Source organism: Solanum stenotomum, chromosome 5 (genome assembly GCF_019186545.1).
Source record: "Solanum stenotomum isolate F172 chromosome 5, ASM1918654v1, whole genome shotgun sequence".
Taxonomy (NCBI): domain Eukaryota; kingdom Viridiplantae; phylum Streptophyta; class Magnoliopsida; order Solanales; family Solanaceae; genus Solanum; species Solanum stenotomum.
The window spans coordinates 20,303,906-20,315,247 of NC_064286.1; the positions used below are offsets into that span (position 1 = coordinate 20,303,906).

At 35.8% G+C, this 11,342-nt stretch overlaps 1 pseudogene; it reads right to left on the reverse strand.

Annotated features, from left to right (window-relative positions):
- Nucleotides 1-8,013: 8,013 nt before the first annotated feature.
- LOC125863756 (gibberellin 20 oxidase 1-A-like) lies at nt 8,014-8,587 on the reverse strand (annotated as a pseudogene).
- Between the last annotated feature and the right edge of the window lie 2,755 nt (nt 8,588-11,342).

Consider the following 11,342-nt stretch of genomic DNA (forward strand, 5'->3'; position numbering starts at 1 on the left):
CCACTTCTTCTTCTTCTTAATGGAGGATTGTAGAGAGGGAAATGTTTTAGGGATGGGAATTGAACTAATGGTATTTAGGAAATAATATAAGTCCTTTGGAAGAATGGTCCAACACTTAGAATAAAAATGAGGCGGGTAAACAGTAACCACGCCTACTGGAAATTGCTTTCTCCTGCCGAACAGATTTTACAAAAATGGGCATAACTTCTTCGTCCGAACTCCGAATGAGATGAAACGAAGTGCGTTAGGTAGCTAACTCAAAGGGCTTTCCATGGATATATTATTGGCCACCCAAATAATTTGTGTGCTAGGAGATATGACCCTCCAAAGTAGACCCTCGAAAAAGGCTTCACTTGGAAATTTCGGATTTTGATACGGTTGCTCTAAAATTTGGGTTAAACCCATTTCCCACTCAATTTGACCCCCTAAACAAGAATATGAAGTTGGATTTTCGAAAAACGAAATGGATCATTTTATATACAGCTAAACAAGTTTCCGGTAACTTCCGAAGCACATTTTTAAGAACTTTTTGGGTTAAATTCAAATATAATCATTTCATTAAGTTCTCGACTCCAAACTCACATGTGAGGCTCTAGTTTCACTCTATCATTTTCCGGGTCGTTACAGGTACGACCCCGAAACTAAATATACAAATTAATCTAACTATTGAGTCTGATTTTGAAAATAATGGACTAAACAATAGAGGACCCATGGCAGCTTGGAAAAACTGGCTCACCCTTGAATTTGGTTTTGATCGGTGATTTCCTAACTGAGGTTTATCAGTACCCTCCTGAGGGTGCCCTCTAATCAATAAAGAATGAGCAAGTGTAGTATCAGTACACACGTAGGATCACACAACTACTCCAGTAAGCGAAATACAACTAGGAAATTACAACACAGTAAACACACATATACAAAATACATAGTTCAATTAGCATTTCAGGAGCAACATACAGTTTCCTAATATCAATTACAGGTAGAGATGAACATAATTATCACAAGTGGTTCTCTCATGGAACCCATACCCAAATTGTTAGTATGTCGGAACGTGACACCCGATCCAATGTATGTGTCGGAACATGACTCCCAGTCCAATATATATGCCGGAATGTGACACCCAATCCAAAGTTTGTGTCGGAACGTGACACCTGATCCAATCAGCACAAACATAATCACAACCACCCCATAATGAATAATACATATAGTCACATGATCAAGTATCAATTCATGGCATGTAGTTGTTCGCACATATTCATTTCATTAGATTTGATTCACATTTCACGATTCACATACACACATGTATATAAGAAGCAATTATCTGGCATATATAACACAAACAAGGAATCGAACCATCACCTACCTCAAAACCAAGTTTGAATCCTCCTAAGACACTTGAACCTTCCTTTTCCGAATTCTCTCTACTTGTTCTTGGTCTAAACACAAGTAATTAGCACAAGGATCAATAAACAATGCCTAATTTACCTGGATTGTAATCAAAATATCAATCCAACGCCAAACCCAAGATCCTAATATTGAACTAGGCCTTTTCCCACAATCAAATTGAGGCCAAAACCCTCCCCAATGATAGTTACCCAAGATTCTAGGTCCTAGGAATCAAAATACGGATTAAGGGAGTAATTTCCTTACCGTTAGAACTAGAAGTCGTGTAAAACTGTCAAGAATCGCCCTGGGTCATCTCCTTTCTCTTAAGAATGATGTTTTGCAGAAAATAATGGTTTTGGAGTTTTCCCAACTTAAGTTCGCGACTGGCCCACCACAGCGCACCCCATCCCGCCACAGCGGCCCCGCCAATACCTTACTTATGAAGCCTCTCATAGCAATCCAAAATGAACTCATAGGCATCCTCACTCTCAGAACCATGGAACACAGATGACTTCAGCTTCAGAAACTTAGTCAGCATATCGTGAACAATACCAGTTATCATAGGACCCAATAGGGGACGGAAAAAGGCATCTGTGGCTAATGCTCCATCAACCTTTGGAACTCTATCAATAATTGGGGGATTGGTTGGGGGTTTAGTCGTTTGCACAGTGGAAAGGACTCTAGGGCCGACCAATCCCTTCAAAAAAGTCATGATCTGTCGAGCTAACACTGGTTCTAAGGGAGGAATAGCTATAGTCTTAGCCTGTACCTCATCCTCTGGTCCAACATTCTCCCCGTTTTTTATTTCCACATTCTTTTGTACCTATTCTTCGGGAGAAGGATGGGCCTCTTCCCTTGGAGCAATTTCAATTGGGGCTCTATTCTTAGCGGGTGCTACCATTCCTCTACTGCTACCCCTTTCTCTTTCTCTACCCCAGACTCGACCGCGACCTCTTGGTGCGGGCTCCTCAATTGGCTCATTGATAGGGGCTACATGTCTGATGTCGTTGTATCGCGTATTAACCATTTGTAGATAAAAGAGTGAAAGAAAATTAGATACCACTTTGGATCACCAGATACCAATTGGAATCAAGTCATAGCACGAAGAGAGAAAAAGATAGAGAGATTTCTGAAAGTCTTGTAGCATCTCGAAGAAAAGTACAGACGTCTCCATATCGTTCCTCAAAACTCTACTAGACTCGTTTTAGTACAATGAGATCAACGAACCTAGGGCTTTGATAACAACTTTGTAATGACCCAGCCCGCCGTGATTGGCACCCATACTAACTCTTCGGTGGGAGAACCATTACTACAACCCAACTAACCAACTTAACAAAAAAGTAAACATTTAAAGATACGGAAGCAGGTTTAAATGACTGATAGAAACATAGTTGCCATAAACTCCAAATGTTATAAATAAACATTTTAAACAACTATTGTGGAAGTCAAACCCTAGAACCTGAAAGTCATTGTACCAAAACTCTACCAATCAAAAAGTCTAAGGAAATGGGATGCAACCCCAGAACTAAACATAAGAATAAATCTAACTAAAGAATCTGAGTCCGAAAAGAATGGACTAAACAATAGAGGACCCATGGCAGCCTGGAAGAACTAGCTTACACTTGAATACGGTCTCGATGAGTAATCTCCTAACTGAAGTATGTGAATAGCTGCCTGAAGATGCCCTGTACTCAACAAAGAACGAGCAAGTGCAGTATCAATACACAGGCACAATATTAGGATCACGCGGCTACTCTAGTAAGTGAAATGCAAGGAGGAAATTACAACACAGTAAACACAAATATACAAAATACATATTTTAATTAGCATTTCAAGAGCAACATACAATTTCGCAATATCAATGACATGTAGACATGAACATAATAATCACAAGTGGTTCTATCATGGAACCCGTACCTAAACTGTTAGTGTGTCTGATCTAATCCAATGTTTGTGTCGGAACGTGACACCTTGGCAAATATATGTGTCAGTACATGACACTTGATCCAATTTATATGTCGTAAAATGACACCCGATCCAATCGGCACAACCACAATCAAAATCATAATCATAACCACCCCATAATGAATAATACATATAGTCACATGGTCAAGTAACAGTTTATGGCATGTAGTTGTTCGCACATAATCATTTCATTTCACGATTAACATACACACATGCATACAATAAAGCAATTATCTGGTATATATCATACAAACAGGAAATCGAACCATCACCTACCTCAAAACCAAGATTAAATTCTCCTAAGACACTTGAACCTTCTTTCTAGATTCTTTTCGCTTGTACTTGGTCTAAACACAATTAATTATAGCAAGGATCACTAAAGAAGGCCTAATTTACCCGGATTATAATCAAACTATCAATCCAAGGCAAAACATAAGATTCTAATATTTAACTAGGGACCTTTCCTCCATCAACTTCAAGCCAAAACCCTCCCCCAACGATAGTTACCCAAGATTCTAAGTCCTAGGAATCTAAATACGGATTAAAGGAGTAATTTCCTTACATTTAGCACTAGAAGTCGTGGAAAACTACCAAGAATCACCCTGGTTGTCTCCTAGCTCTCAAGAACGAAATATTGTAGAAAATCACAATTTTGGGGTTTTCCCCAACTTAAGTTCGCGACTGGCCAGCCAAGGTGGATCCTATTCCTCTACAGCGACCCCGCATTGGCGGAATTAATCCCTTTCTAGCGGCTCGCACGGAGACAGAAGCTCGGAGTTTGAGGTCAAAGCTCCCATTTCACAACACAGCATCCTCCCGGGGAGTTCTAAAACTACCATTTCACGGCAGGATAAGTTTTGGGAGTTCTACTCGCAAGAATTTGATTTTGTAAAGCCGTACACGCTCCTTTACATCTTGGTTATCCACTCATGTAATCAAAATCATAATTAACACACCCCCCCCCCCATTAATTACAAGATTTACCTAGGCTAGAAATTTCCAAGTCACTACTCAAAAGTATTCTGGCCTAAATTCTTTCCCCATTGGCTTTTCCATAATGACGGGAACAGGTCGTTACAATCGATGAAGTTCATTGCTAACTTACAGTTTTTTTTTGTGTCTTAGGAGGAGCATTTTGATAGGGAAGACCTAGAAAGAAACGATTATGGCCATATATACCATATTGATTGCCCCAAAGATTGGAACAAGATCCAGAACACTTGCCCCATCTGCAAGAGGAAAGTGGTTATTATTTGCTATTTTACATTGAGAATTCGTGCATTCCTTTGTAACTTCACTACAACTAGTTAATTTATTACAGGCCCAATGACTTGGTTTTGGTGGGATCATTCTACAACTTGTTATTTTTGCAAAGTTCAAGAAAGTTCAGAAAAACCTCAAAATTAGAAATCGTTTTCAATCTTAGAACTATGGTCTTTTAGTTTTTCGATTTAGTAAGTTATATGTTTTTCTTAATTTTTCAAAGCTAAACATAACTAAGTATTTATGTCTCATGTTTTTAATGGATGATATACGAAATATTTGATTTTTATTGATCTTTAATGTAGATTTTGAATCCCTTTTTATTGTAACTGCATTATTTAGTTCATAATATAATAACTGATCTATATTGTCTAGTTTCCTATGCTATGTACACTAGATAGTTTGTGCATCCTTGTACTATTAATAAAGCATAATTGTGTATGTACTAACAAAATAAAACATACATACAAAATTTTATTTTGCTTTATTGATGATGTGATATAAGTTTCAAATTTATTATTTTAATTTTAAAACTTGTGTGATTTCTATGTGTATACATCAATATGCATATCTATGTCTGTAACCATATAACTTTAGGTAAACACATGCATTAAATCGTTATAAGGGTGTAATATCTGATAACGATGTATAGCTCTATCTTATTCTAAAATATTTCAAAGTTTTTCTTGGCACATTTCTTTAAGTAAATCTTGTATTCCAAAAAATGCCCTTAAATTTTAGGTAAATTTAGTGGAGTATGATTTTAGAATAATATTTTTTTTCTAAAATTCGAGTATCCGTCGAAGTTATATTACCCTACAAAATATACCGAAAGTTATCATTTTGTTGTCTGAAAAATCAAAAGATGGAGAGTTTTATGGGGCTTGAGAAGTTTCATATTATAATTTGTTCATGATTGCTTTCTAGAAATTGAAACTCACAATTATGACATCATGCGTAGATAGATTTAAGATTTAAGATTTTAACTAGATAAGTTCAACCTTTAAGTCTTTAAGATGCTTAATGCTAATCTCATTGTACATTTGAAATTAGTTATTCACAATTAGATATTCTTTTTGAACTTTGAATAGTTTTAGTTGTTTTTCACATATTTATTTGTGTTTCATATTGAAAATATTGGGTTTAGTTGGACCTATAGAACATATGCACTATATGCCTCTGATAAGATGTCATTAAAATTATTTATCTTAAACTGCTACCAAACAGGAAGATTTAGCTAGTGTCATCAAAAAAGGTAAAAAAAAACCATCTGGGAACGCCAATTAGTAGAAGCTCTAATGTTACTACTGTTAGAAAATTATATGCACAACGGAAGCATACTAGAGTCTTATTGCTTACATGAATAATAGATAACTAAATCATTTATGCTAGAACATATACAATTATGCTAGAATACATAAACTTGCTGAAATTTAATTCAAGAATTACCTCTTGAGCTGTCAGCAGATACTTTCAAGCGAATCCACAAGTTAGACAGATCTTCCTTCAAGCGTATTACCAAGTTAGACATATCTTTGAGTGTATCCACAAGATATAAAGAAGCTATGTAGTCATATACAATGATCCCAAATTCACATACGAACTCTCTCAATACTTTGGTGGGCAACTATGTATAGAAAGCATCAATCTTTTTCTAGGTTAGGAGAATCCCTACTTATAGAGATTTCTTCCCAATCCAAAAAGGAGTACAAAACATAGTCTATTTTCTTCAACCAGAAAAATACACGACAGTTTTCTTTTCAAAAGAAAAACTCATGCTAGTCTCCTCTTTTCTCCTTAGAAATAGGATTCTGAGTTCTAGTTAAATATGGGCACTGTAGGGACCACAAAATTAATTGATGAGGCTTCCTATTATGGATATAATTCTGAATAATTAATTTGAATTATTCCTACCATGATTAATTACAAATCATTTCACTAGAAATTCGTAATTGCACTCCTCCATTTATATTTCGAAATTCCTCATTAAACACTTATGTAATTCACCATGTTAAGATTACAGATACTAATCAATAAATTAAATTACTGATGAATTTAATTCAATGTTTAATTTCCTTTAGAGCACTACTTAACTTATTTAATGCGTCGGATTGGTTGAGAATATGTCTCAAGGTATTGCAGAAATAAAAACAGTTAGCTATTTTTAAGGTTTTTAAATTATGTTATTAGAGTCCTATTTGACTTATTTTTAGGAGTTAGTTCTTTTTATGTGTAATTTGAATTAAACTGATAAGTTAGTAACTTATTTTTCTATTTTTACTTAGGAATCATATATGCACTAATCTGAGGCACATTGTTATCTATATCTTGTCCGACTCGCTCTCTCTTCTTACCTCTACCTTTTCCATCAGTCCCTTCACTAGTTCTGCTTCTACTGAAGTCTTTTCCCATGGAATTGGAAAGCGTTGCCTTCTTTTCTTTAACATGACCGTTATCGCATGTCTCTTTTATAATATCTGGGGGAGGTTGTTTCTTAGGATTCAAACATTCACTCCATTTTTTTCTTAATTAAGAGAGACTTTAATATCACATCCGAAGAATGACTTTCTTGATTTTTTGCTAAAGCCAAAATATTCAATGAATCAACCTTTGGCTACTTGTGTTTATATTTATTTGTTACTTTTTCTGATCTAGTGCCTAGAAATCTTACCTTGCTATCAATACCAAGCAAAACATCCAAGCATTCTTTGATTTTCTTATAGTCTTTTATTCTTTGCAACTTGAATTACTTCACCTCCAACATATTATTTCTTAGGGTAATTCCAAATTTCTTTTGGTGATGGGAGAAATACAATGTTCTTTAAAATAGTAGTTGAGACAACAACAAACAGAGTCGCTTTCCTCGTGAACTTCATGATTTCCTTTTCCTTGTGACTCTTGATTTGCGCTTTGGTGAGATTACTTTGTAATGAATTTATTTCAAAATCCTCTTCCACTGCTTCTTTCCTAAAAATCAAGGGCCTCTAAGTAATTTTTTGTTCTCATAACTTATAATTGGTAATTTCTATTACTAAAAACAGCATGAGTTATTCATGAAAAGCTATTTTTGAAATCCATCTCTTCACCTAAAGGTCCCTTCAAAAAAATAGCTCTAGATCCCACCTATCAGTTTTTGAAAGAAAAGGAATGTAGGAAAATAACAATGGAAGAAAAGTAGAAGGATAAATTATGTTTTGCACTACAAAACTTTATATTATTGACTATAAAAAGACATGTTTTTATAGACTAAAAACCAAACTGAAATAGAAATCAACTCTAAAATACTAGGTGTCGAACTTAATAGAATTATTGCAACAGGAATATTTATAGTTCTAAATCAAAGATTCAACATTTTACAAAAGATTCCAAGGCCTTCAATCTTGAACCTTATATGTATAGCACTTAAGCTTCTACATTATTTTCTTGAAGCCACATCGAGAAAGCTTGAACAGTGCGCGTATCAGCTCTATGATGCTTCAGAGTAAACTCAAGGAGAGCAGGCCATGTGAAGTCCGCATATAGTTGAGGGTTGTTGTAGGGCACCAATTCAGTTGGTGGATTCACCACCTCATCTTTGTCTGTACAAAGAAAGAAAGCAAGTAATTTCTAGGAGTCTTATTGTTAACCATTTCTCTATGCAAGCAACTTTTGTATCTACCATTCGATAGGGCCTGGAAAAGGACAAACACCAAATATGTTATATTCAATTTCTAAGTAAGAAGTCGTGAGGTATTTCATTGTGTGTCATGTGGAAAGATCTTATAATGTTTTTAACCAAAACAATATATTATTTGTTCAATTGATTATGCTTATATTATTTGAATGTAATACATTAGGTTATTATATAGTACTAGTTTGAAAATTTGCTTACCATAAATGTGTCACCGATGTTAACAACAAAAGCATTAAAATTTGGACGAATGGAGTACCATTCGTTGTCCACAAAAACCTGAAATCCTGACTTGAATTGAGGCATAATATATAAAACATTGAAGTCAATAAATAGGATATATAATTTAATAAGATACAATGTTTTGATGTATTCATTGTACTTTATGTATCATAAATTATTATTTTAAAGTAAATTCAATAAATATGATACATATATTATTAGGATACAATAATTTTGATCTAGTAAAAATTAACATTTCCTAAATCTCAAAAGACTCTTTAAATTAATTTATATTAATTTATCTATTAAATTATACATCTACAAATTAATAATATTTTGTAGTCTCACCTATATTAATTTAATGAGTTTTACTATAGTATTATTTTAAGAATAAAAGTTATTTGTAGTTATATAAGGAAATCTATCTATGGAAAATCTATTGGAAAAATTCATTAAATATCTCTACCTATGATTGTGCTACATTATGTATAGATATGTCTATGTACATTCTATAACAAAATTATACCCCAATTTTAAGCATTATTAAGCCATTCTTAGCAAACTACTTTGGACACATTTTTGATATTTCAAAGCTTTTTAAGGAAAACATTTCAAACTCTGATTTGAAATCTATGGTCAAACATATCTTTAAAAATATTTCCTTTATAAAATTTGCTTCAAACTATATGAAAACTCTCTGGCCACAAAATTAAGCACTATTAAGCCCTTCTCAACAAACTGTTCGGACCCATTTTTTATACTTGAATTTTTTTTTTGAAATCTATGGTCAAACATATCTTCGAAAGTATTTCCTTTTTAAAAATCCTATTCAAACAACATATGAACTTCTATCCAAATTTTAAGCATACTAAAGCTTGAAGGGCAATCAGGTTCAAGTGGGAAAGATTCATCTGTTGTTTCATCGGAAGACGATGAAGAATGAGAAACTGTTGGCCCAAAGAACAAGTCTGCAGTCACGAGAACTCAGGACTTCGTTCCTTCAAACTTGAGTGCCATTATTGGGGGCAGTTGAAGAGCCTTGTAAAAGTGAGAGGGAACAAATCCTCTACAATAGTAAAACAATTTTTGGTATTCCATCTTCATATTTCACACGAAGCTGTTCATAACATTCAAGATGCTCTTTGCCTATTTTCTATCCCGGAGACACTCGAGGGATATAGAACTATTGTAGGAATGGTTGGTTGGGTCATGACAAATTTGTATCATAGCCTAGGATACCGGTCTCCTAGTACAAGAGCAAAATATGAACCAGACTCTTGCGGATTGGTGTGTTGACGTCCACATTTAATCTACAAGAGGCTAGGAAGCATTCTACGAATATTGTTCCACTCATTCTCTCCTTTCGTACGAAGTGTCACTTGTGGTATGTGTTGAGTCCAATTGGTATCTCCCGATTCCAATTGGTATCTCAACGAAGAGGACTAGACGTCGTTGATATGACCAAAGGGACACCAACAAGTTAAATTGGAACTGGAAGGTTCCAATTGGTATCTAGCCTTAGGGGCTACAAGGAACATGGATGACCAGTAATGGTCATCCATGGAAAGAACTAACTAATAAATTGAAATTGTCTTTGTGTTGTATTTTGGAAACTATGAATGTGTGCTTCTTATTACCTGAAATGACTGTAATTGTGTACTGCTTGTTGAGTGAATTATCTGTGTGTGTGGAAGTATTCTTTGATTGTCTGATTTTACTGAGGAGGTGAAGACATTTTGGTTGGTGCCTATGATATGATCAAGGACACAATGTGACGTGTCTAGACTTGTTCTGACTGCATTTTTTTATGGAATCATTCAAAGAATGCAATTGTAATTCCTTGAATATTGTGAAATCTGTTAAGATAGACTATGACTTATAATCATGTGCGTGTCTAGGTGTATCTTGGGGATGTGTGGGTGTAACGTCTAATTAATGAGAACTAGCGGGGTACCATGTCATTAAGATAGATTTGGAGTAGTTAATGATTTTCCTAGCTTGGAGATTTAACTTAGATGGATTGTTAAGCTTGGAACCTTGGGGAGGCCTTAGAAAAATGAAAAGAACCCAGAAATTATGAGCCTGGGTTTTGGCCTCGTCTGAACCGCTAGGGTGGGATTATTCCCGCCATAACGGCACTGCCAGAGCGGGACAGGTCGAGGAAGAACCTCACCCAGCCTCCCCTATTTCCCCTCCTAAAACAATTCGAACCCCCAATGGGATCCGAACAAATCCCTGCAACTCCAAACAGTGTTCAGCAACTGGAATAAAGAGATTATGAACTTTCAGACGTAAATATAGGGCTGCATCAGACAGCCAAAAATGAGCATCCATGTGCTACAAAAACATAGAAAAGTAAAAAAAGTAAAAAACAAGTTGTCTTAAATTTACATGCCCAAGAGGGGCAAAGGGAAAGCTGATCAAGGACTCTTGGACTGGGTAGTGTCGATGTATGAATCGAGGTCCTCTTGGGATGTCATGCCATTCCAAGCCTCATTTAACATAGATAAATCCCTAAAGTTCAGTGGCTCAAGTCAGGGGAGTTCCATGTTAGGGACCATACAAGTAAAGATGGCCTTGAGCGTCTTCCACATCCGCAGCATCAGATGATCCTTGACCACACCGTTTATCCTCTCTTTGCGTAGCTGGTGGAGGAGCATCTCGACCTCCAGGGCAGTGCTGGGTGGGACGGGATTGAATTCAGTGTAGGCACTCCCCATCCTCTCCCGGACAGCCGCTAAGTCTTTCTCAACCCGTGCACCTGAGAGTGGGTCCTCGTCATCCGAACCCACGGCCGCCTTACTGCTGCTAGCCCTACCGGTCCTCCTCCTCTTACTCC